Here is a 6147-nt window from a genome sequence, read left to right as displayed (position 1 = left end):
ACGATAGAAAGTTAAACATTTATGGATTTTTTTTGGTTTGACAAATGTCATAACTTCACATAAATGTCATTTTTCAATGGGCATGATGATTTGATAATCTTTGACTCTGAAGGGAGAGTTGTTTGATACAATTTTCATTATTATCATTGTGTTGTTTGATGTAGTTCCAATAAGTTACTGTATATACTACTGGGATTATCAATGTCAGTTCTCTTATTCATACAATCAGAAGACTTATTGATTTCGACCATTTCAAGGATAAGGCGAGGCGTTTGGAAATGTTTTTTTCTGAATGTAAAACTTTGATATTGAAGTAATTTGGTTTATGTTTTGTTTCCATAGAATGTTTCACTAATGCGCATGATTTCCTATGAAGCTTTATATCACTTTTATGTGAAGTTATTTTATCTTTAAGAATTCTAGATGTTGTTCCAATATAATCCAAATCACAATTGTAATAAGGAATGTTATAAACCACATTCGACTTTTCTGTAGTATCCGTTTCATCTTTCAATTTGATATTCAAATTCTTGATAGTTTTGATATTTTTAAAGCAGAGTTTTGATTTTTGATTTTTTGACCCCGTTAATTTATTTAACTGTATATATTTATGTATATATATATATAATATATATTATATATATATATAATATATTATATATATATATATATATATATATATATATATATAATTATTTTAAATATATAAATATATAATAAATTCTGAATTTCATTTCTAACTAATAACAATTAGTTTATCATGCCTTTTTCGTTTTTTTATCACAGATGGTAATTTAATTTTATCTGACATTTCTTTCTAACCTATATCGGTTGTCAGTTTTTTGTATTTTGCTGCGTTTCAATGTAAGAATATTAATATTTGAATTTCCCACTCTTATTTGCTTGTTTCCGGTCAAAGCTGTGTGTTTCAATATATGTACAGGGTGTCCTTGCTGTATTTTTGTATCTGAATTCCTTCGTGTTAGGAATCACACGTTAAAAGGTAAGACCTCGTTAATCCTTAGCTCGCACAAGTTTCGACTTCTGAGGGTTGTCGTTCGTAGGGGTGCGACAGCTGGTTAACGGAAAAACAGATTTTAAACAGATTTAAACAGATGTTTTTTAAAATTCCCATACACTGTTGTATTTCGAGTCTTTTCATAACAATATATATATATATATATATATATATATATATATATATATATATATATATATATATATATATATATATATATATATATATATACATTTTTGAATAGATTTTTTATATTCAATAATCATTTTCATTATAGGATCAGTGGTTGATCGTAAGACTCAGACAATAGGCTTATGGTATGAGAAATAAGATGCATATGTTTTCGAATGAAAATTAGAAAAGATACCTAGAGAAAACTCCATCGATTGTTGTTCCATGTCTTATGGTAGGTTCATTTTCTGTTAGTCATGTCCTAGATGTATTCAACTGCCAGATTATACAAATCAAAAGACATTTCTTAGCTAACTGACAGTTCTGTTTTCATTTTATTTTTATATAGATTCACAAATTATATTATGTAAGTACATATTTGTAAATTAAATTACTTCCTATTCTGTAATTGGGTTTATCCTGTAGAATAGTGTATGAAATAAATGAATAAATAACTAAATGGATAAATAAATGAACGAATAAATAAATAAATGAATAAATAAATAAGTAAATAAATAAATGAATATATAAATAAATAAATAATTGTATAAAAATTTAAGTAAGCTTATTGGTGATAATTCTCCCATTTTTGCCAATGTTGCCACTTAGTTGATTGCCAGTCAGTTGATACTTTGATTTTCAATATTTAAAGAGAATACTAATACATTTCTGGTTAAGAAAAATTTTGGCTTACTACTTCTCTTATCTTCTTATAAAAAACATGTGAAAATTCCAACTGAAGAAAGCAATCAATTTCAATTGAATTACACTGAAGAATAAATACTTTCTGAATAAATACTCTCATATGAATATTGAATTATATAAAAAACACTTTTCCCTACTCAATTTGTACCCCCAACGTTCGTTATGGATTTGAATCAGATATGATTCACAGGATTGTTATACAATTTATATTATATGAAAGAGGTGAAATTCCACTCTCATGGAACACTGTCATCCTCAATGGAGGACATGCGATATTTTGGAATGAGTGCCTCTGCAGCACTAATCTTGATAACAACACAAGATGAAGCACACAATTAATTCATGAAATTAAGACTGTATGTCACCTATGAGTTGAATCTACTCACGTAATCGATGACAATACGTAACGATTCATTAATCATGTATATCCGTATGTTTAGAGTCAAACTGAATAGGACCCGTCCCAGCTCAGCATGGGTGCAATGCTGATACTAAGTATACATTATATAAATGCGTGCGATTGCTGCTAATCATTTAATGCTATAGGGCGAAGCGCGGCCTTCGACGCGCTATTTGTAGGCACACGCCGCCGATTCCCCGGCTGATACGGCCTCAACCGCTATGTCCCTGCATTTTGAATCTGTAATGTTTTCGAAAATGTTCAGTTGGATTACATGCTCTGAAAGACCATATCCATCTATATTGAATGCTCAATGTATTCATGGTACTGAATTGGATAAGAATGAATGCTGTATTGCTTAAGATCGCTTCGTATATAAGCCATTATTTCTCGAAAAGAGTAAAGAATTTAAAAAGGTTGTGTGGGTTATTTTTGGAAGATGGACGTATACCATCGCGGACTTCTTGTAGACCTTTTTATGGTGCCCAATACTGTAGTACATTATTGTGATATATCTCGTAGGGTTCAGCCAGCGTTTGCAATGTAAATATTTTTGTAGAACATCACATTAGAAACCTGTGAAATAATCACTGTTTCTCTACTATATTGTGCATGTTATATTCATATAAACCTTTGTCTTGAATCACTCTCAATTAAAAAAAATATCTGCATCAAAATCCGTTGCGTAGTTTCAAAAGATCTAGACAAACATAGGGTTAGGTTATGTTAGGTGAGGTCCAAAGTGAGTGGGTCTATTCGATCCTCCACTGCAACACACAGGGGTTTATTGTGGCTCACACCTACTCACACTCGACCAAATAAACCCAGCTTCTTAACGAAGCCAATTAATTTGCATGGTGAGTGGTCTTTCAGGTAAGATGGTATAAGTTCGGCTATGCCGAACTTTAAAAAACCTGATTCTGTCCCCAGCGGGCAGGCACAAAGTATGTGCTCTGCTGTTTCACCATTTACCAAACGGAGGCGACACACACTGTCTTTCGACAGTCCGAGTCTCTCCATATGCTGATTCAAATGACAGTGACCTGTAAGAAGGCCAGTTAGACATTGTAGTTCATCCCTACTGTAGTCCAACAACTGTTTGGTATCAAGCTTGAAGGATGAATAAACGCCTTGAAGTGAGCCAACCCTGAAAGATTCTGCCAGAAGTCAATAAATTTTCTTGCCATCCAGGTTTTCAATCTTTGTTTGGCAAAGCCTAAAGCGATGCCAATCACAGGTTCTGGTCCGATGAAGTTGCTTGCAGCACGCTCCTTTGCAAGGGAGTCAGCAGCCTCATTGCCTTCCAGACCATTATGGCCAGGAATCCAGACTAGAGACAATCTGTGAAGTCTTTCTATCGAGGAGAGTCGTTTTTGGCAATTTTCTACCAATTTAGACGTTGCTCAATAGGAGCCAAGAGCTTTTAATGACGCTTGACTACTACAACAGTATCAATGTTTATTGAATGAATACAAAAAAAGTAAATTTTGCGACTGAAATTTATAAATGAAAACATTGGGTACACAGAGATGTTTGTGAAGCTGAAAAAAACGACAGATTAAATTTGCCGTAAGATAGAGAGAGGTTGGCCTATCAGCTGAGCGCGGTTAGGTTAATATTCATGAGTGTTACATTCATTGATTATTATGTAGTGTAAATATTATTTTTCTTTGATCTATTATTATAATTAAATTATGAAGATTTAGGTCTGATTCAACACTGATGGCAATTTTGGAATTTCTGTTATAAAAATTCTTAAATTGGATTTTAGTAGATGAATAGAGAAGAGGAATAATACACTTTCTATAAATTGAATCCATTTCTAAGAAGATATAATGTAGTCGACGTCATAATGTTAGGTATCTACATTTCTAGGAAAATAATTAACAGTAAATGAAAAAGAAATTTTATATCAAGTCAAAACCAAAGTATTTTTACAAGGAATGAAATGAGGAAAATATCATCATGAATCAGTAAGCAGTCAAAGTAAACGCAAACGTTCAAATTTATCTGATGGTGAAAAAACTATTATATACAATGTGTATTGAATATAGGATGGAAAAAAATTTGTCTGATCATTTGTTACGACCGGTTTCGGTTTGTTGAACCATTCTCAAAAAAAGTGGTTTATTTCAGTATGAATTTCTACAAAATGAATAAGTCATAAATCGAACAAGAAACAATGAATAGGTATTGTGGGCTCCGTGAACGGAATAAAAATATGTTGCTCAACGACGTAGTTACTCTGTGTAGTGATTTAACTAAAGTGTCTTAAAAATTTCGAAGAAAATAAGAAAAAGTGAATGTGATAATGTATCCGAAGACATTAAAACTAAAGAAAGACAAGCAATTCAGCTTGATGATTGCACCAAACATGCTATTCGTAGAAAATCAATTCCATTCGTTCTTTTACCGAAATGAAATTCTAACCTTAGAAAAATTCACTGCCGAAATGAGTTGCGATGAATCGATGCCGAAACTATAATGACGTGTTTCATTGCGCACATTGAAGCAAATGAACATTAAGTTTATGAATAGAGGTAAAAATAGTTTTCTTATAGAAAGAAAAGGAATGGTTTTGTGGCGGAGAAATCACTTGAAAACATTCGAGAGTGTCGTTTCGAAGGTAAAGTTGTATTATGTAGGTGAGACTTTGTTGAATCAAAGCCATATTGTCTCGAAGGTATAGCAAGATTTAGAAATAAAAAGTTGTCGACATGTTTTTATTGAAGGTCTCTTAACATGATTGGAAGCGCCAGCTGGCAGAGGACGGAGGCTCATAACATACATACAGGCATCGATTAGGGTTTTTTGGCAAACGGCTAGTTACTCTTCGAACCCAAGAAAACTAGCGACTATCATGAGGAAATGGATGCGTAAAAGTTCGACAGTTGGTTTCTAAAGATTTTACCTAACCTTGAACCGAACTCTGTCGTCGCCATGGACTATGCCTCTTATCACAGCTGTCTAAAAAAATTACCATTCGACGATAATATGTTGAAAGTACAATTATTCTATATTACAAGGATACATATATCTCAGTTGAAGAAATATGTTGTCAACGAAATAGCTTGTGAGAGGAATATAATTGTACACTGCTTCTCTCCTTACCATAGTGAGGTTAACCCGATCCAGCTACTATGGGCTCAAACAAAAAAAGTAGACAGGGAAAACTTGACTTTTGAAATGGATGAGGTGAAAAGCCTACTAGCTACTGCGATAGAATATGTCAGACCTGAGTAAAAAAAAAGTGCATTAGACATACGATAAAAGAAGAAGACAAAAGTGGGATCTCGACACTAGAATGGACATTGCAATCGAAACATTGATTGATTATTACCTTGAATAATGGCGATCGTGATAGTTGCTAGTCATCCGATGAGTTTTCAAAAAATCAAGATAGACCATGCAAACTTTTGCTAAAACAATTTTTTTAAGTGCTGCGAATAATCGCAAAATCTATACGATTATGTATGCCTCATTTTACATTATAAACATCATTCATCATTTTACAAAACTTCGTGTAGAATAATACTGGAACCCAGATACTTTCCCCATGAAACATTTCCATGTTTTATTACTCTACTAACACCCTGTACATCCGATCTCAGATTTTTTCATGTCAACCGTATTTCCAAAATATATAAATTTTTCATAGGAGTAACTTTATATCATTAATACATTTTTTTTAATATAATTATTATTTATTCAATTATAATTTGTGAATATAGTGTTCAACTACTAAAAAATACACTAGAAACTGATTCTTCCTTATCTGTTCAGTATAATTTCCGTAAGCCACTGCAAGAGACAGATTGAGCCAAAAACGTCACAGTCATTTCTGAGAGCATTT

Source organism: Leptinotarsa decemlineata, unplaced genomic scaffold, assembly GCF_025532065.1.
Source record: "Leptinotarsa decemlineata unplaced genomic scaffold, Ldec_3_MD MMD2_tig00000505_RagTag_RagTag, whole genome shotgun sequence".
NCBI classification, from domain to species: Eukaryota; Metazoa; Arthropoda; class Insecta; order Coleoptera; family Chrysomelidae; genus Leptinotarsa; species Leptinotarsa decemlineata.
This window is presented reverse-complemented; position numbering follows the sequence as displayed.